General features: G+C 46.3%; 1 protein-coding gene across 1 annotated transcript in view; it reads left to right on the forward strand.

Annotated features, from left to right (window-relative positions):
• The window catches only part of CARMIL3 (capping protein regulator and myosin 1 linker 3), a 1220401-nt gene that overhangs the window by 90998 nt on the left and 1107921 nt on the right, over positions 1-21482 (forward strand). The window lies entirely within an intron of this gene.

The following is a 21482-nucleotide window of genomic DNA, read 5'->3' on the forward strand; positions in this document are numbered from 1 at the left end:
CATCGCTCTCCGACTTTGCCCTGTCGCTCAGCCGATGCGACGTGGGAAGAGCGTCCACGCCATAGGCCTCCGTCCTCGGAGCCTGCATCTGGGTTGGCTCCGTGCCTCCCTGAGTTTCCCGGAGCCGGAGCGACCCCCGCCCAGCTTAAAGAGTTTTATGAGGTCATGCGCCTCGTATTTGGGCGGTCCGACCCCGATATGGCGCCTTCGGGCCCAAGAAGTTCGGGTGAGGGGCCTTCGGGTTCCGCGCCGCCGGCTTCGGGTCCGGCCACCAAGGTCACCCCAGGATCCGTGCGCGGATCCGCACCGGCGCCGGTCGCACCCTTGATACCTTCCCCAGCGCCGGGTCGAATATCGACGCTCCCGACGTTGGTGGTGCCCATTATCGATGTCGACCCGATTCTTATCCACCACGACACGGAGTCGGAGCGCGTGGACCGACGCCGCCGCCAGCTTCAATGGGGCTTATTCATCCCAGATCGGATTCAGACCCTTTTTCTTATGGGTACGAATATGGGGAGGAATTAGAGGGGTCTCTGGACCCTTATGAATGCCAGGATGATCCTGCTATGGACTGGGCTCAGGAATTGGGTGAAGCCAGTGGTCTGGATACTTCTCCTGACGCTGGCATGCTGTCTCGTGGCTACGGCAGAGGGAGCAACTTATGGTATGGTGGTCATTAGGGCAGCTGAGGTCCTTGGTCTTGAGCTTTCCACTGTTGAGGTCAGGTCTAATCTCCTGACGGAGGTTCTTCAGCCTGGGGCTTCTACTTCAGAACCTCTTTTGCCTTTTAATGAAGCCCTCACCAATGTCCTTTTGGGTACATGGTCCAAAGCCAACAGAGGCGCTCCTGTGAATAGGACTATCGCACGCCGCCATCGGCCTGCTCCGCATGACCCTAAATTCCTGTCCCAACACCGCACGGGTGTGGACTGGACACGACCGACTCTCTTAGCAGATTGGCTGCTACAACGGTGGCCTTACGACACCACGCCTGGTTATGTACTTCTGTTTTTTTGGTGGATGTCCAACAGTCACTCATGGACATGCCCTCTGATGGCACCCATCTCTTCGGAGACAAAGCAGACTCGGCCTTGGAGAGATTCAAGGATTCCCGGGCTACGGCTTGGTCCCTTGGTCTTTCCTCGGCCCCTCACCCACCACAGTCAACTTTTCGCCGCTTTCGTGGCCACGGAAGGGGCTCCCTGTCGCGTCCTCCACACAGCCACTGTGCCTCGCACACTGGTCAGCCTATGTGTGTCCGAGGACGCGGAATCCCAAATGGCCGTGGGACAGGGAACCAGAGGTCTGTCCAGTCCACCTCTGCCCCTGCTGCAGCCTCCAAACCCTCCTAGTCCGTCCCCTCATTCCCGTCCAGTGGGTGGCAGGATTCACCATCACCTGCCCCACTGGGAACATATCACCACGGACAGGTGGGTTTTGCAGATCGTTTGAAAGGGCTACTCCCTCCCTTTCGAAACTGCTCCACCACCCATGCCATCATCATCTTTCAATCACCTTCCAGAGGATCATTTGGTGCTTCTCTGCCAGGAAGTCGCAGCTCTCTTGGCCAAGGGAGCTATAGAAAAGGTCACTGTGCCAGAAGTAGGTTGTGGTTGTTATTCCTGCTACTTTCTGATACCGAAGAAGGACAAGGGCTTACGTCCTATCCTAGACCTTCGGGACCTAAACTACTTCCTCAAGAAGGAGAAATTCAAAATGCTCACACTGGCTCAGATTCTGTCTGCCTTGGATGCAGGAGACTGGAGGTTAGCGTTGGACTTGCAGGAGGCTTATTTACACATCCCCATCCTGCCTGCCCACAGACGTTACCTACGATTCGTGGTAGGTCAGGAGCACTTTCAGTTTACCGTGCTCCTCTTCGACCTTACCAGCGCCCTTCGGGTGTTCACGAAAGTGATGGCGGTGGTTGCAGCTCATCTGTACAGGTTAGGGTTTTCAGTCTTCCCCTGCCTCGACGACTGGCTGTTGCCCAGAAAGTCGTCTCCCACCTTCAGACTACGGCGAACCTCCAGCACATGCTGGGGTTCACTATAAACATGCCGAAGTCACACCTGACCCCCTCTCAGTCACTCCCTTTCATCGGAGCAGTTCTGGACTCAGTGCAGTTTCGGGCTTATCCTCCCAAAAAACAAGTCCAAGACATTCAGGCTATGATTCCGATCTTTCGGCCTCAGTGTTGGGTTTCGGTCAGACTGACTCTGAGGCTGCTAGGCCTCATGGCCTCCTGCATCCTGCTAGTAACACATGCCAGATGGCATACGTGGGCTCTGCAGTGGGGCCTGAAGTTCCAGTGGGTGCAGCATCCAGGGAATCTCTCCGACCTGGTCCAGATCTCATAGAGGACTGCGAAAGACCTGCAGTGGTGGCTTTCGAATCTGCATTGAGACCACGGCAGATCCCTCTCCCTTCCCCAAACAGATCTCTCTATAGTGACAGATGCGTCTCTTCTGGGTTGGGGTGGCCACATGGGAGAGGGGGAAATCAGAGGACTCTGGTCTCTAGCAGAGTCGGGCTCCATATCAATCTGCTGGAGTTCCGGGCGATCAGTCTTTTGTTGAAAGCATTCCTTCCCTCTCTCAAAGGGAAAGTGGTGCAGGTGTTCACGGACAATACTACCGCCATGTGGTACTGCAACAAACAGGGCAGAGTAGGGTCCTGGACCCTTTGTCGGGAGGCACTATGCCTCTGGACATAGCTGGAACATCAGGGCATTACCCTGATAGTTCAACATCTGGTGGGTTCCCTCAACGCCAGAGCAGACGAACTCAGCCGTCGATGCACAGCCAATCACGAATGGCGTCTCCATCCGGAGGTGGCGCAAGGTCTCTTCCAGCAGTGGGGAGAGCCTTGGTTGGATCTGTTCGCCTCTGCAGAGAACACGCACTGTCAGCTGTTTTGCGCATTGGAGTTTCCAAGGCGGCACTCGCTCAGAGACACTTTTCCTCTCGAGTGGAATCCGGCCTCCTTTACACCTTTACGCCTACACCTCTTCTGCCCAGAGTTCTCAAGAAAATCAGGAACGACCGGGCCCAAGTCATCTTGGTGGCTCCAGACTGGGCAAGGAGAGTATGGTATCCAGAGCTATTGAGCATGTCCATCGATCCTCCACTCAGACTGCCTCTTCGGGCGGATCTTCTGTCGCAGCAACAGGGGACGGTTCTTCACCCGAACCTGTCCAACCTCCGCCTTCATGCGTGGAGATTGACTGCTTTTGCCCTTCCACCCAAAGTCTGCGATGTTATCTTGGCAGCCAGGCGTCCATCAACTAAAACTGCACACGCCTGTCGTTGGAATAAATTTGTGGCATGGTGTACCAACAAATCTGTTGATCCCCTTTCTGCCCCTCTATCTGAGGTTCTTCTGTTCATTCTTTCTTTATCCCAACAGGGCTCTGCTTTGGGCACCCTTAAAGGGTATTTATCTGAAATATTGGCCTTTCTTAGGCTACCTGATCAGCCCTCACTCTTTAAATCTCCTATTGTGAGTAGATTCCTGAAAGTGCTCACCCATTTATTTCCTCCCACTCCATTTATCATGCCTCAGTGGGACCTTAATCTTGTACTTACTTATTTGATGTGTGCCCCCTTTGAGCCAATGCATAATTGTCCCTTGTGGCTCCTCACCTTCAAAACTGTCTTTCTGGTCGCTATCACCTCTGCTCGCAGGGTGATTGAGCTACTGGCCCTTTCCTCAAAGCCTCCCTACTTGTCTGTGCACTCTGAGAAAGTTGTGTTGCGCACTAGGGCTTCCTTACTTCCTAAGGTGGTTACGCCCTTTCATGTAGGCCAGTCCATCACTTTGCCCACTTTCTACGCACCCTCACATCCTTCCCATGAGGAGGAGAGGCTCCACCATATGGACCCAAAAAGAGCATTAGCGTTCTATCTCAGTCGTACTAAAGATTTCCGGGTGGACAATCAACTCTTCGTTGGCTATGTGGGTGCGAAAAAAGGGAAGGCGGTGCAAAAGCGTACCATCTCTCGATGGGTGCTTCTTTGCATCAAAATGTGCTTATCTTTGGCCAAGAAGCAACCTCCTGAAGGCTTGTGTGCTCATTCCACCAGAGCAACTGCTGCTTCCATTTCGTTAGCACGCAGAGTTCCTGTCCTGGATATCTGTCAGGCGGCTACGTGGGCATCCCTGCACACATTTGCTAAGCATTACTGCCTGGACAGTCAAGTCCGTCGAGATGGCTATTTTGGTAGTTCGGTCCTACAGGACTTTCTAGTATGATCTTGGTTTGCAGCCCACCATTGAGGATGGCATTGCTTGGGTATCTATTCTAAGGTAAGTAATCTGCAACTAGAAGTCTCCATCAGATGTACAAGTTACTTGCCTTCGGTAACGAAATATCTGGTAGACATATTCTAGTTGCAGATTCCTTACTGCCGACCCATCCTCCCCGCTTGCGAACTGATTTCTAGGGACAGGGATTCCCCCTTTCAGGCCCTTAGCTCTGGGGCGCACCAATCTCAGTGTTCTTAGCGGCTCTGTGCTTTGGCGTGGAAAGTCGTTAAAAGAAACTGACGTCTCTGCGCGAGGGCGGTGTCTATATACTACTTCTGACGTCATCATGGCGACCACGACGCCCACGGAGTCGACCGACGCCACCTACTGACGCTCAAGGGTATTGCTCGAAGAAAAATCTCAGGATCCAGTCTGACGCCTGGGGGAAAATTCTAAGGTAAGGAATCTGCAACTAGAATATGTCTCTACCAGATATTTTGTTACCAAAGGTAAGTAACTTGTACTTCACACTGCGATTGTGTTGTTTGGGCCTTATTGTAAAGCGTTTAGATTCCAAATGGGCCAAGTGTATGCTACAAAAAAACCTACAAAAATAAATACAATAAAAAATAAGGGCACAAGGAGGGATAACAGATGGCCCCAGAGTGTGTCCTATGACTCAGCTGCAGTCTTCTGCTCCCCACCCTATCAGCAGGCTGATAGGAAACGGACGTTATTCAACTCAGTATCACTTCACAGGGTGCCATATTTCGCCATTGCTGTTCTTCCACATTGCAAACGATGAAACATCAGGTATGGGACAACTTGAGTTTATTCGTTCTTTAGTGCAGTGAGATTGAAGCCTATTACATTTTCAGAGTCAGCCATGAAATCCAGCAACTTTAAAAATGCTTTCTTGAAATGTACACTTCGAAGCAAAATCGGAAAGTGCGTTCTTAAAAACCGCGTTCTGTCTTCAAATCGAGTTAGTAACTTAGAAAACGGTGTTGGGTTAGTGAGAAGGGTGTTTTCATATAAATATAAAATTATTTTCTGTCTTTGCTTCTTGTATATTTTCAGTTACTTCAGTCGTTCCTTTTTTTAAAAGCAATCGCTCGTTATAGCTGCCTACCATTGGGCCCATCTCATGAGGAATACCTTCCTCTAACAGCTGTTAACATTCTTTTACTCGCAGTTTTGTATTTTTGCATTGTAAATAGTGCATTGAATATCTCAGCTTGCAAAGAACTGTTGGCTATTTCAATATGCTGATTTTTTAGGACTACAAATGAAAAACAGATGTTCAAAGATGTTATTTTATTTTTAAAGTGCTTTGATATAATTCTGCGTGACAATATTTACATTAATACATTTTCCAGTGATTTACAAAATATGTTGCATGATTTGCATTTCCTTGTGAGGCTCGGGTTTTGGCTCTTAGAACCAAGCCAGACGCCTGGTTCGACTATGTCTCGGCTCTTTCGATAAATCCTGTGGCTTGCCCTACTCTAAAGCACGCTTGTCGGACTCAGCACCTCAACCAGAGCCAGTGCTTCTCCGATGCAGCAAGGCGAAAACAAGCATTGGCAAAGCCAAAATGCCTGGCCTCTTATATTACACACGATTGCACACATGGAAAACACGTTAAAAGCACACAGTGTCTCACACGGATATGTCCACATTACCAATCTCAATCCCACACATACAAAACATTCTCAAACACACAAACATTCACAATGGTTTATATGCAGAAACAGAAGTGTGCAAGTAGAAAGTTGTATTAAGCTGACAAGTCATGGTTGGGCTCTTGCTTATGGGTGAGGCTACCATGAATAATCCAAACGTATTCCTGTCAATGAGCTGTGCAATAAATATAACATAGAGAAATAAGTAAAAGAAAGAAGAAAAGGCAAGGGAGACGAGAGAGGCTACAGAGAAATGCACAAACAATAAGCGATAAAAGTAAATTGAGAATGCGACACAGGAAGAAATAGACATCCGGGATACCAAGAAATAACCACAATATGCTAATTAAAAATTCAAGAAAATGGCCGCAATAGGGGAAAGGGAAAGCCAACAAAAAAGAGTGATGACAGGAGAGGTGTAGCACGGGTGGGGAAGAAACAGAAAACATTTGGAATAACAGCGATGAGATATTGATGAAGGTACTGAAAGTCCTCCGTTATGTAAAACTCCAACAAACCGATAGGTAAGAAAGCTGAACCTAAGCCTTATACGTTATTACTTTAGTGTATTATTATTTTCCTGAATGATAAAAGCCTAACAGACATGAAATCTCGCAGACGTCTGTTGTGAGAGATCACAAGTTCACATCCCCAAATAGCTAACTCAGCTTTTCATCCTTCCAAGGACGATAATCGAGCACCTTTTATTAGGGTAAATGTTATCACCTATAATTTAACATTTAAAAGCCACTAATACTTTAATATCTCTTCTTCCAAACACAAATCCTCTGATTTACAGTAAAAACTGCACCTCAGTAGAATATCTGGGCCTCTGTGTTGTCAAACGTTATGCTCTCCTATAAAGACGTAACAGGCATCTATCTGTATCTGGATATCTGAGCTGGGATGTCATTGCCTTTATGTTGCTTGGCTGGTACCCATGTGCTTCTGGTTCACCGAGCAGTAGGACGTCTCCTCCGTTGCTGCCTGTTTTCGTACAGAGGGCAATGGTGACATCAGTAGAAATGCCGTACTGGAGAATTATTTCGCAGCACTGCCGCCTCAACAAGTTACATTACTTTCATGTATTCGTAGGTAACCTTATTTCAGACAAAGCACGCTGATTGTTTTCTTGTGCCCCTTTTTACATAGAACATACTGCATGATGAGATGGAAACAAGCAAACCAGTAAGTGTAGGAGAAAACTCCAAAGCCAATCCAATTAATTTATCATGATCATTGCATTCATTCAACTATTGTTCAAGCTAGCCCAACGTTAAAGCTTTGCCCTGCTTTTGATGAACGCTGCCTCTGTTTAATGCATGTGTCTAAAATATGAATTAAAAGGCAAAGAGTTTTAAAACACTGGAATTATGATTGCTTGTGTATTAAGCTGCTATTATGACTCCCGTTTACGACTTTGACACACTTTGTGCAAAAGGTGAAATCACTGCCAGTCACTGGATACAAACTGCATCAATAAACGCATTCAGTGCAGTCCAGTAACCACAGGCACACGCCGAATTTCGGTTTATGAAAAACAAAAGTGAAACAAGCATTCATAATGCAGTGGGTCTCGCATTTGCTCGAGTTAGAACTATTAGCGTTGAAAGCTCCTAACCGAACTTTTCTTGCCACATAAACGGAAATGAAAAGTAAAACAGCTTCACATAAGCGAGCCGAAGGCCACCATGAGCGTGAAGGAGACACACAAAAGGAAACAGAAGTTTGCTCGCAGTCCAACGTATTGGCAAAAGTGCAATTATCCGTGTAACCGGCAAAAGTGCAATTATCCGTGTAACATGCAAAGTGCTTGACTACTGCCCAGCGAGATCACACTGCGTAGGAAATAAAAATAAAAAGTAGTTCAGAAGAAATGCGGAAAACACAGAGCCTCTTATGTTTTCAATAGTTTACCAGTGCTCTCGAGGAGGGCTAGACCTGGAAAAGGCATGACGTATGCACGCCTTTCACTAATAAAATCAAGCACATTTTAAAAGACAAGCCCACAAACCAACCAAGCTCATGGGTGTGACGTGTATGGTTAAAAAGCCCACAGAGATATTACAACAGGGGCCAGAGCGCTTGCACGCTCGAACCTAAAATGACTAGCAAAGTGCTGCAAATATGTAACTACCAGAGCATATAAGATCACAAAAACAACAGTTTTTGTTTACAAACAAATGCTCCCTGAGACTTCCAGCGGCACGAAAGGAGATATGGACATTGAGCACCTTCACTGCACCTAAAACTTCCTGATCCTCTTGGTCATGAAAGAAAAGCGCACAAGAAAGGACAGCCGGGATGGGGCCTGGCGTCAGAATGCTCTTCACATGCAGCACTCTTGTGCTAAGCATGGTACATGCCTCTAAAAACTTTACATCTTCATTGGGTGAGAGAGGCACAGCACAGACCACTGACACATTTTGTGTGTGTGAAAAAGGCCACGTTTATTGGCACAGGTGGACATCACACACATTTCCAGGGCATTTCACCTTAAAAAACTAAAGCCTCACTATACGAAAGTTTGTCACCTAATTTTCCTCCCCTCCTCTCCTGCGTGTCGCGCACCCGATACAATGTAACCCAGCAAGTATCCTTCTCCTACCATTCCACACTTCTGTAATTGTGACCTTTTTAACTTCACCTACTGCTTATCAGTGAATCTATCAACATGTATTAATTATCTTCCAATAACATAACCTTTAACATCCTGCCTCATTCCAGTGTGAGATTTTTCACAACCTCTCTTTCAGCCTGGTTCTCCAATGGCAACAACAAAAACATTAGCTAAACCCACGCACACTTCTCAGCCATCCACCAATCAGAAAAAGGTATTAACCTTTCTTTTTCTGCCCTCCCAACTTCACCTGAAAATATTCCACTTTACCGTATCTCAGACATGAATGTGCAATCCGACAAAATCATTCTTCCCTACAGAAAGATCTCATTTTCCTATTGATCTCTCTTAATTATCAATTGCAGCTGGCTTGTAGCTCATCTCTGATTTTTCCTAGGGGTAAATTCTGTCCATACCACAAAGCACCCAAATCACTGCGTCTTGATCTCGTTCAAATCCTTCTTCATAACTTGGAGCAGTGTTAGGCCCTTCTCTGCCACCAAGTCATTTTCCCAACAAAAAATTCAGACTGGACAAGAGTTCCGTCCACTGCATACCATCCTTCCCCTGTCAAGAAACTGAAAGCAAACTTGCATCAAAACCCACATTTCAAACATGTGCAGTCTTTCCGGCTTCTCGGTTGGGCCACTTTACAAAACAGTGTCCCACGATCCAGGCAGACAAGAGGGCGGCAACAGTAGTAAGGGGAAAAAACAGCACATTGTGTGTCAACAATCAACCCTTTCCATCCTCACATATCTGCTAAAACAGTCTGAGGACCACCTTCCCAGCCTTATAATTTGATCTTGTGACAAACCCTCCTGACCACCTCTTTTGCCACCCTGATATGGAAAGAATGCATGCCATTCTCCTTTGCTGCCTTCCCTACTGTAAAAGTGCTTTCCTTAGCACTGCTAGCAATTGGAAAGCGGCCACTTGTTCCGGTCCCTGAAAACTTCACTGTTGTGTGACTTCCTGCAAACCCAAAACTTCTCGTGCCATGTTACCGCACAGATGCTTTCTGCCTGCAACACCACTATCTTTCCCTTTGATCTCTGGTCCGTCTTTGAATGGCGCAACAGTATCTTTATCCCAGGCTCTTGTGTCACTACTTTCTCCCATAGAAACAGTATTTGGAGCACTTGTGTAAACACCTACCAGGTCAAGGACTTCAGTTTTGGCCCTGCAGAACCCTGCTCTCTGGCCCAACCTTCCAACATATGCTTTCCCAGTTCCCCCGCTCATGATGCATAACCTCAGAGCAACTTCCCGATGAAAGCAATTGCTACCAGGTTTCCTGTGATCATGACTAGTGAAAGCCCTTTTTCGTCAGTCAATATAAACTTCAGCCTCTTCCTAGTTCCACTGTTCAAAGATTCCTCCCACATTTGTGCATATGATCTCCTGCTAGACTCAGCCAACGACCCTACCACCAGCTAGAATATCCTCTGTCTCCCACTGTGCAAAGATCTGTCAGCATAGGCGTCTTCTTCCTGTGTGCCTCAATAGTCAACCCATTAAAATCTCTCCCACTGTGAATGAGACAAGGCATCCACAATGTCATTGTCCACCGCCGGCACCTGCTTCACCTTGAACAAAATATATTTCTCAAGCATTCAAAAACAAAATCCCTTGGCAGCTTCAGCACTTGTGTCTCCCTAGCCGACTACCTGTTCCTGTTCATCATCTGTACCATGGTCATGTTATCAATCTGAAACAGGACTTTTTTGTGGCCCAACTTTGAACACCACATCAAGATTTTCACAGCAAGTGGAAAACCCCCAAAAAAGGCAATACTCCGAAACCCATGTATTAAGTAATAAGTCCACAGTAAAAGCTTTCACGGATTTATTGGAAACAGCATGGTACACGACTGGACAATCTGGCATCTCAATCCAGTCTACCCCAGAGTTCCAAACAGAATCTACTTAAACAACTGGCAGTGCATGCCCCGGTTAAAAAATAATACATAGAAATAAAAGGCACAGTACTAGAAGGCAACACCGTGCTTCCAAGGAGCAGGCCATTCTTCCGCACACCAGCATCCTTGCCAGTACAAACTGAAACCCACACATCCTGCTGTGTCAAAATAAATTTGGGATCCCATTCGAACTCATGTGGTGTGCACAGTGGAATACCGTTGACCGATTCCGAAAAAGAAACGCCACCTGCACAAATCCTCCCTCACACCTGCAGACAACCGCACATGAGGATGTGGAAGAGACAAACCAGACAGTGCAATTTCTAGCTGCCGACAAAAGGCCCTGCCAACTCTTACAACTTTACATGCAAAATTCAGATAGCCTAGGACCACCTGTACATCCTTGACATTGACCTTTCCTCAACATAGTGTCTAGTAACATCTGCATCTTCAGCTTTTTGTCTGACAATAAATGCGCTTACCCTAGAATCAAGTTCATCCCTAAAAAGGGAAGCACTGTATGTGGGACCACTGTCTTTTCAGGTGCCAAAGGGAACAACAGATATTTCATGAGCTCTTGAAAACTTACTGGCAGTCCATAGAGCCAGGGTGGCTGACGAAGGAAAAATCAGCCAGATAGTGGGTAACCCCCCATGCCCGGTACACCAAGCAAACAACCATTGTAAGAAAGAACTGAAACGCTTGAACAGAGCACGTGAAATAGAACACCCCATCAGTAAGGCTTTGATGACATACCATTGCCTGTCAGTCTGAATCCCTAGCAATTAAGTGTCATCCGGGTGCACTGGCAACAGTCGGAAGGCTGATTTAATGTAACTCTTTGCCATCTCCGCTCCTACCCCCACCTGTTCCACCATTGACATTGCCACACCTAATGAAGACTAAGACACAGTAGCCAAGTCCTCAGCAATGAAATGGTTTACTGATTTCTCTTCGGGCCATGACAAGTGTTGAATCAGACAAAACTGGCCTTTCTCTTTTTTTGGGGGACCACCCCTATTGGAGACACGATTAGCTCAGCCATCAGCCAATTATGAAATGGACCCACCATCCTACCTTCCTGAAATTCTTTGTGCAATTTGTCTTGCACCACTTGTGGATGTTCCCTGACCAATTTGAGATTTTCTGCCAACCGCCTTACTCTTGGGCCATCATACCCAGTATGAACTCCCTCCCTCAACCTTCGCTGCATCCTCTCTCTAAACATAAAATCGCTGCATCCTCTCTCTGAACATAAAATTGCAGCGTAAAATCCAACATGTGCAGATTAACTGGCGTATGATCCTTTCTCACCAAGTCTATTTGCCCCCTTCCCTCCTCGATAGCCTGCTGCTGCTGCAATTTGGAGCCTACCTGAATTCCCTTGGCTTAGCTGCCAATGTCCTGTGTAGCCCACTGCATGCCCCCTTTACTGTCCCCAGGTTGCACTGAAACCATGTATGAGGGCAGGCCTCGCTGCGCATTTTGCACACTCATGCTGGAACTTACAATATTCCTTTGTGCATAATCCTTTAATAAAGTCCCAGCAGGTGCCTATCATTCCTCTCTGCCCTGTAGCTGTTGACCACACCCCTCCCCAGGTAGGGTGCGCCTGAAAGGACTGATATACTGTGGATAAACCACTGGCTTTGAACATAGTCTTCCCGAATTTAACAGGGCCCTTTGTGTGTTGCCACAAATCAGAATCAATCTTCCCCATTTTGCCTCCGAGTCCAGCGCCATAGGCATCATAATGCACCCAGGCATACCCCCCAAATGTGATCTGCGCCTTACGTATGATGCCCGTGTACTTGAATAGGACCACACTCTGCTCAGGGTATTTCTCACAGTAAATGCTGGCAACGCTGGCATAGATTAAGAATGCTGCTGTCCAATGTTTGATAATCATGGGCACCTTAGGCTGTTTGGACAATTCATCTTCCTCCTCCTTTGACCCTTCTTTGGCCCTGAGTTCCCTATGCAAATGTTTTAACATTTCAACATATTCCCCTTTCGACATTTTTTCTTTTATGGACAGCATGAGGTGCGCCCCTAAGGGTTTCGCCACCCCAGGTATGGTAATTACTTTGTCTTCAACTCTTTGCTTTCCTTACCCGTATGTCCTCTATCCCAAAGATACTCAACACCTATTTGCATGTAGCCCTGACAAAGCCACACTGGACCTTCATGAGTCAGCCAACACCCTGTCCCATGACGCACTCCGGCTGACCCCTCTGTGCCATGCCTTCACTTCTCCTCAAGGTAGTTGAGCCACACTGTGCTATCCCGAGTCTGCTGTTCAGTTGTGTCTTGCCACCTGCAAAATGAGGATAGGCCTGGTGTGCTGAGCCCTTGTGCCCTTAGATCCTGCCCCACACTTCCCGGGGCCAACCTGCCACCTACACTTCTGTCGTTGGCCTCCAATGTTTTAAAACCCCTTTGCCTACACTCACCTCTCTGAAGAAGAATATTTGTGGGTGACTTCTCCCTATAAGGTCCTCTGACTCTACTACGTCTGCGCGCTGTCCTCCCTGTGCCTGCACCTCCACCCTCCCTCAAACCATGCAGGAGTACACCCGCCTGGGTTTACGCCTACCCAACTCCAGCTGTCCCCCTCTGCCCAAAACCTGGCAGTGCGCCATCCTCACCCTCTTCCTCCCCCTTTTGTTCACCCTTGTTCCATTCCAAAAGTGCAGCCACTGAAGCAGAGGCCAGGCCACTCTTTGTCACATGGGTCGAGGCCTGGCCCTGTGTCCTTTCTGGACTCCCCTTCCCAGATCCTCTTTGGTGTCTTACATCACCCACCCCCCATGTGACTTCTCCTGACCACTGTGACCTCAATCCCTGTGACACCCTGTCTAACCAGTCCTCCTGCTCCAGTGATACTCTAGACCAGTGGTTCCCAACCAGGGGTCCGCGAAGCCTCCTCAGGGGCTCCGCTACTGGTTAGAAAATTAAATAATATTAACAGATTAGGTCCCCAGCTTTCAGTAATGACTCAGTGGGGGGTCCTTGGATTCCAATAATATTCAGTGGGGGTCCCCAGGTTCCAGTATTGATAAGGAGGGGCTCCACAGAAGTCAAAAGGTTGGGAACCACTGCTGTAGACCTGCTCCCACGCCATCCTGCCTCACATTGCAGTGGAGAGAGGGGAAATGCCTCTTTGACCTGCCCCTCCCCTTCCCCACATTAGTGGGCCTCAATGCACCAGTAATCTTTACTCTGCATAGGGCCATCTGTCACTGCTCTCTCCCTGTCGGCAGTGGACTCTTCCGGCACATACGTGGCCCCTCTCTGCTCCCCCAGCTGCCTCCCGCTACCCCCTGTAGTGCTTCACTTGATTTATGATGTGGGGTTGCAGGCCAATGGCAGCCATGCTGCGCTCCATACTTGAGGCCCAGGGGCTGTTTTCCGCCCTCAAGCCTTCCTGCTGCCTTCCCACCCCCCCACCAACCCACATGTCCTGTCATACCATATGCTCCCCCCATGGGCCGCTTGTCCAAACGCGAGGATCCTCCTGCGCTGTATGCATGTCTGCAGCCTGCCCGCCGTTGGAGCTAAGCCCCTCATCCTCACTTGTTTTGACCTGCACTCCGCACACGACTTCCTACCTGCTTTCTCGCTGCCATCCAGTAGGTGCTCTTTGTGGCGGGAAGCATGCAAGCACTGCAACTGCTACACTGCCCGGAGCCCTTCTCGCTGGGCAACCATGGCCGCATTGTCAGCCATAACATCCCAGCACCCCGCTTCACACAGAAAATGGAGTGCCTGCTGTACTTTATCTTTGGCCATACTCCCTGTTCTGACCAAGAACTAGGACCCACCACAACAACAATGCTGTCACCATCTCACCTAATCATAAAATGGTGCGTAGCAACCCAAAATAGCCAGTTGTAAAACACTTGGGCTACATCCTTTAACAGAATGTAGACCAAAAGGTGCGCAGTCCTCTGGTGTGCACCATTTCCCCAATAATTCAGGGAAACAGACCTCACCCCAGGCGGCTTTCCCCCAAACACCTATTCTGAACAACTGAAATGTAGCCCAGAATTGATGGTAGCACAAACTGCACTGAAAAGATGTCTTTCCAGTGCGCGGTGCAATCCCTCCCACCCCTAATGAGGCATCACCATTGCTTGTGTGCAACAAAGTAAAACAAGCACTGGCAAAGCCAGCAGGCTCTGCCTATGAGAGCCATTAGCTTTGGCAATGTTTTGTAGCCATGCTGTATAGCAGCAAGGGTGCTTTGCAGTGTGGCTAAAACTAATTTTAAAAAGCACTATGATACAGGCAGAGCTAAGGCACTTATTTTTTTTTTTAAAGCACATTGGTGCTGTATGCATCATAGTTCTTTTTTATTATTTTTGTCCATGCTTCACAGAAGCAATACTGCTGTACAGCATGGCAACTGATCATTGCCACAGACGGCAGTACCTGTGCTGAACATCATGAGCAAAATTCAATGACAGCGCTAATAGGTTCAAAGCCAAAACCTATTGGCTTGGCCAATGCTTGTTACGGTTTGGCACAACACACCTGCGATTCTGAGCAAATCAGTTAATCTCCTCATGCATGAAAAAGAGAAAAAGATATGACACTTGGCAAAAAATACTATTGTATATAAAAAAACAATTGTGCTCATGACCGTGGGGCTCATTTAGATCTTGGCGGAGAGAATACTCTGTCACAAACGTGACGGATATTCCGTCCACCTTATTACAATCTCCGTAGGACATCATGGGATCGTAATAAGGTAGACGGGATATCCGTCACATTTGTAACGAAGTAGTCCCCGCCGCCAAGACATAAATCAGGACCCATGTCTTAATGAAAATACATTTGAAAGCAGATAACATCTGTTGTCGGAATAAAAGCAGATAACATCTGTCACAATAAACATCCATTTCAAAGGAGAAAAGGACTTCTTTGAAGTCTGTGCGCCATAGTAAAACATAGCTACAATTGGCTAGAGGTTCAACTAGGACAACAATGAAGAAGAAAATGGTACTTCAATCACAGCCCGATCAGCAGAAGAACAGCAATCAAGCTCCAGCCGAAAGAAGAGGAAGTGAAGCTAGCAAGTGCAGTCCAATTAGATGACAGCAAAGAGGAGTGATAATAAAGACAACGAATGTTAAGCAGTGGGCGGGCTGCAAGCTCCTTTTTGTATGCAGTGTCTCTCGCAAGCTAGCACGCATGCAGCGCATGCGCTGTTTCAGGCAAGACCTAAAGAGTAAAAGGTGCAAGGTGTGAGACCCACACATTCAGCTAGTTTGCAAGTAAGTGAAGGAACAAGAGTAAGGAGAGTTTGACAATCTTGCATTAATGTTAAACTGTTCTTTTCAGGAGCCATTGCACACAGGCAAAATGCTGTCACTCACAGTGACGGGAGCTAGTAGCTAAAGTGGACTGGCCCAGGTCTCCATTCTGTATGCTGTGTATAAAAATGGCTGACTAAATACGCCCCTACATGTATGTATAGTCAGTGCTTTAAATGGAAAAATAGAAGTGCAGGTACTCTGTAATAGAGTACCTGCTTGTTTCTGAGAAGTGCCGGTACTCTCCAATTAAAAGTATTACGTTTTGCTCGAGATATGCCGGTACTCTCCCTCTCAAAATAAAAAAGTGCTGGTACTCAGTACCGGAGAGTACCGGCCCATTTAAAGCACTGAGTATACATACATATTATAAATACATATTTTTTTTAACTATAGTCAGACATGACAGCTAAAGCTGTCTCAAAGGCCAGACCTAAAAATGTGCGAACACAACGCCGATAGATGCACCAAGGGCAGATGACAAAGCAGCAGATGGCAAGCAGAGAGGCTGCTGGGAAACCTCGAGGCCGTGTCAGCATCTGCGTGGCGCTGCCCCCAAGCAGCGAGATGGACTGGAACATCCGTATCCCCAAAGGCAGCTCACACTGCATTGTGCAATATCTGATACTGTCTCTGCAAGCTCACGTGCTCCCTTTTATGTCAGGCGGGAAATGTCGAACCATATAAAGAATTGCTGATAATGTGGAAATGTTCTGTAGAAAGACCTCAGATAGGGAGGTATCGCCACTCTGCCTTCATTAATATTTCAAGCCTACGTCTTTTAAAAACAGCTCCATCTGTGTAGGTCTGGTGCCTCGGCGCCCTTCAGCTCTCGCATTGTGCGGTATAGTCATGTGTGCTGAATACTGCGTTTGGGAGACTGGCAGAAAAGGGCGCATTTCACCCAAGGTCTCCCACCTCACAGTGTGCCTCCTGCACGATGTCATTAAGCACCATCAGATGAAATCTAATTACAGGGCTTCCCCGGGAGGAAGGCTTACGCAGGAAGGAATCCAATGTGTAACCCAGGGAAACCATATTCCCTAACAATGATCTTTCAGGATTCATCATTTCGGCCTGCACTTTTTCATATCTGCAGTGTTCGACTTAGCGTCATTCCTCTGTTGAGGAGACATAATGCTTTTTGTTGCCTTCTATTCGAATTCAGACGTTTACTTTTACGTATGAAGTATTGCCTATTAGAGAGTCAGGGTAATGACTTTTTAGTGGTCATGAAATCTAATTGTCCGCTGAAAGAGCTTTTATTGTATTGCTTGGAACTGTGGCAATTGGACTCTCGCTCCTATGCGAGACTGCTTGTTTAGGGATGACAGCACTTTTGTTTGTAGGTGACTAGGCCAATCCTACAACAAGTCGCAACTGTCCCAGCTCACAAGCAGTACCTCACCAAAAAGCCAAAAAGTACAAGGTGATTTCTGGCAGCCTTTATGCATGGACTCTAGAGTGTGGCATCTCAGGGGAGTCGTAGCGTACCCTTTTTTCACATTAGTAATAAACCTCAGTCACTAATAGGCAATAAAGGAAATGCTGGAAAGTTTTCAATTGGTTTCTCAAAAAGACTGCAATCTACTGTAAAATGCATGAGCTGCAATGATTAGGATAATGAACAATGCAAGAAGCGGAATTGTAAAGATGAGAGTCGTGAATACAAAGACCCCCACCATCTTGCAATAAACAAAAAATTTAAAATATCCTTAAAGCCCTAGCATGGAGAACCTAATCTCTAACCTAACAAGAGCTAGGTGTGATAAACCTACTCTGCCAACACCAGGTCCATGAGAAGCACCCACAACCCTTGTTACCTGGGAATAAGGTCTCTAGATCAGATTCCGTGGTGACATGGAGGCTGGGCCTGCATCAAAGAGACATGCAGCATTGATGGCATTAATAGCATCTGGTACGAATCCCTCTGATAACCTTGTCTGTGTGAGATGTATTTATACAGATGTACCCCTGACGCAGGTATGTTCCCAAACAATAGATAAGGAAGCATGCTTGGGGTGGCAATCATATAAACAATTCCCTCCAAAAGTACATTGTGTTCCTGTCACACGTAAGTGGGAAAGGGACATGATGTGAATACCTATGTATCTTACTTGACTAACGCTGATAGTGGCGCCTTCACAGAGTGGCACTGACAATGTAAAATCAAAACATTTCACTAAGACATAGACATAGCAGCCATTTTGAAAGAAATAATTAAATTAATAGACTAAGACAGAGCACGATAAGTAGGTTAAAAGCCACTAGGTGACAGGGGCACATGCCTGCAAGCCAGAAGGCTAAGCTAAACTCCTGATTCATGTTAACACTAAATAGGATCCACTACAGAACCAGTGGCATAATGAAACTGGAGGGGGGGCATACAAAGTACATGGACGGGGGCCCCTTCCGGACTCACTCAGGCCAGGGGCTGTGCTGAGAGGGCCCCCTGGAGCCTTTGTAATGCCACAGCTTAGAACGTTTAACAATCTGTACTAGTTCTTTACTTTAATTATCTGGTACTGATTGCCTTAAATAAAGTACTGAGACTTTTGCCAAAGGAGAGAACTGTTTTTTAAGACTCATCGTTGAAGGCATTATGGGAGGGCTCGTGGTTGATGGGTGCCCTCCTGTGGTAGTTTCAGAGTTAACCAGATTAGCAGTGGTGCAGCTAGATGTTGTGTTGTCCAGTCCGTGCTATTGTGACCTCCAGGGATTTCAAAATAAGACCACTAACTGGGAACCTGAAACCTATCTCTCTCAAGAGCAAGGGGGTAACAACAGTAAGTGAGCCTCAATGCACTGTTTTTATAGTGATGTAACACCAGTGAATAAAGAAAAGAATCATATATTTTACACAGTCAGACTCGTCTGACCACTGAGCAATTTACATAAGTTGCGGTTCTATACATGGTACAAAATGGAAAAACTGCCCATGGTGAGATAATGCTTGAAACTTTTCACAATACAAGGAAACATGAAGGACTTTGAAGTCAGATATATTACATATCAATGACCCAATAAGACCAGTAGCCCACCACCATTGGAAAGTCCCATTTCATCATCAGAAGCTTGTGGAAAAGAAGCTAGCGGAACTACTCGCAGCCAACATTCTCAGAGAATCTTAAAGACCAATCTAAGTGTATCTCCACTAGTGTTGGTGCCCAAGCACAAGACTGAAGGAAAGGTGTATCTCTGTGTGGAAATAAGCTTACCTAAAACAGGCATAGAACAAGAGGTTCACCCCTGGCCCCAAATAAGTGACATGATTGCACTTCCTAATTGGACCAGGGTTTTCTTGAAGCTGGACATTAACTAAGGCTACCTTTGATCTGAACTATGAAAAGGACTCTTGAAATAATGTGACTTTCCCATTCTTCTTGGATGTCAATTTAACACAAGCAACTGAGCTTTGGGGTGTTGTTAGCAGTAGAGATATTCTGGGAGGCCATCAGAAGAGTGATAAGAGCACTAAACTGTAATGTCACTATCCTAGTAGTCAGAGCCTTCCCGTAGGATTTCAGCAAAGCTTTTGGTCACATATATCAAGCTTTTTTAAAAGGTAAATTTGACAACCAATGCAGAGAAATGTGATTTCTACAGACATCACTTGAAGTTCTGTGGGCACTTCTCAGAGTGTTAGGAAATGAGGCTGACAGTGCTGCTTACCATGAAGGCTTGCTCGAGTGAGAGGAAACACCTTGAGGCAATGCATGCTGAGTGTCTTTCAGCTAAATTAAGGCTAGCAGTCATTGTGTGCTTACTCGAGTCAGGCTGCCCATGTGTTGGGAGCATGCTGCATGTCAGTTAGCTGCGTTTTCCAGTGTCCCAAGTACTCTAGCATGTCTGTATAGATGGTGGCGTCTTATATTTTCAGGTATAACTTGCCATGTGGTGCTTGGTGTCCTTGTCAGGCAAATGTGCTACAGTGGTGCTTGGTGTCCTTGTCAGGCAAATGTGCTACAGTGGTGCTTGGTGTCCTTGTCAGGCAAATGTGCTACACTGGTGCTGCAGGTGGATCACAGCACTTGGATGTTGGTTTTCAATTGTCAAGACCCCTAGTTCCTAAAGATTGCAGACATTTGGTTTACAGAGAAGTATCCCTCACATTTAATGAACGTGTAGGTGCTCTGCTGAGAATTACTATGATGGAACAGGGCTGATTTGTACAAGGGCATTTAACATGTGTATAACTGTTAATGAAAGTAGTGTAGAAACTATTAGATTTCTAGTCTTTGTATATATTACTACCTGTAGGTAACCACAGGATGGTAATGATGATCCTTATTTTCTTGTTCTAAAGAAGCCATATACACACTACACTCCTCATTCACAAAGGGACATACAGTGACATAGCTTGAGGTAGTTACTCTAAACACTGAGATGTGCAATTGTATATGTATTTAGCAAGATGTTCACTTTTCTTTGTGTTTGGATTTCAGGAAATTGCAGTTGTGTGTCAAATCAGAGTTGCTTATACAGAGGTATTGGTATTGGTAATAATGTGTATCACTCTACAATTACAAGTTATGTTCAGGGTTGCAGTGGCAAGCTACTAAAGACATCCTTGACCCCAGAGGTGGTGAGGCTGAGCTTAGACTCCTGTGTCTCTGTTTTCTCTCATTGCATTCCTCTTTCCCTGCTTCTGCCACTGGCCTCCTGTCTTAGTGTATGTGGATATTGGCAGGGACAGCAAAAGACAGAAAAAAAACATCTTGTATCTTGTACCCAAGGTCAGTGCAAACCTGATACAAAGGCATGTGTCTAGACCCTTACAAAATCAAAGCACTCAGTGAGACTACCCCTGCACAATGTTAAATATGTGTTATCCTTTCTGGGAATGGCTAGCTATTGTTCCTGTTACATATAGGGCTACACTATAGTCTGCGATACTCTTGGAGATCCGACAGCAATAGCAACCATTTAGCTGGAGCAAGAGTGTGAAAATGCATTCTGTTAAATTACAGCAAAGGTCTGCAGTGTGGAAAAAATGGCATATTTTGACCCACAGCTGTCCTATGAGCTCACCAGAGGGGAAAGTGTAAATGGCCGAAGGAACTACATTAGCAGGGATCAAGGAGAAGACATGTGACAAATGTTATTGTACGCATGTCAAAGCTCCTCTGACAGAGAGAGCATACTCCCAAAATGACAAAGAAAGGTTATGGGCATTTGAACACTATTTTCTGTTGATATATAGAAAAAGTTTATTAAATCAATGGACTGTTGGGCACTACTAAAAATATTTATGAGCCCAAGATCTAAGTTGCTATTTCAGATTAAGCTCCTGGGGAATTATTTGTTATGAATACACTTACACAATCATACACAACACAGAGAAAAACAGCAAACCTCTTGGGTACATGCCTCGACATCTTCAAAAAACAAAAATCCCATCTGCAGAGGAGCACATTAACTTTGCTACTAATGATGACCAATATTTCTAAAGCACAGACTGTTACCCACTAGGTAGTAACAGTCTGTTCACCTAGTGAAGCGCAAGCAAAAGTCCTATAACAACAGAGAGAAAAGCTGGTCCCTGAAATATTTCCTAAACAGGATATCTGATTTTGGTTTAGGAATCAGATGAAGCAGTGCCTCTTGCGACCATTCAGGAGTCAAGCAGATGTAGTTGTCTGAAATAAAACAAACAGTAGACAAAGCTCTGTAGACGATGTAACTAC

This window comes from Pleurodeles waltl, chromosome 6 (assembly GCF_031143425.1).
Source record: "Pleurodeles waltl isolate 20211129_DDA chromosome 6, aPleWal1.hap1.20221129, whole genome shotgun sequence".
Classification (NCBI taxonomy): Eukaryota; Metazoa; Chordata; class Amphibia; order Caudata; family Salamandridae; genus Pleurodeles; species Pleurodeles waltl.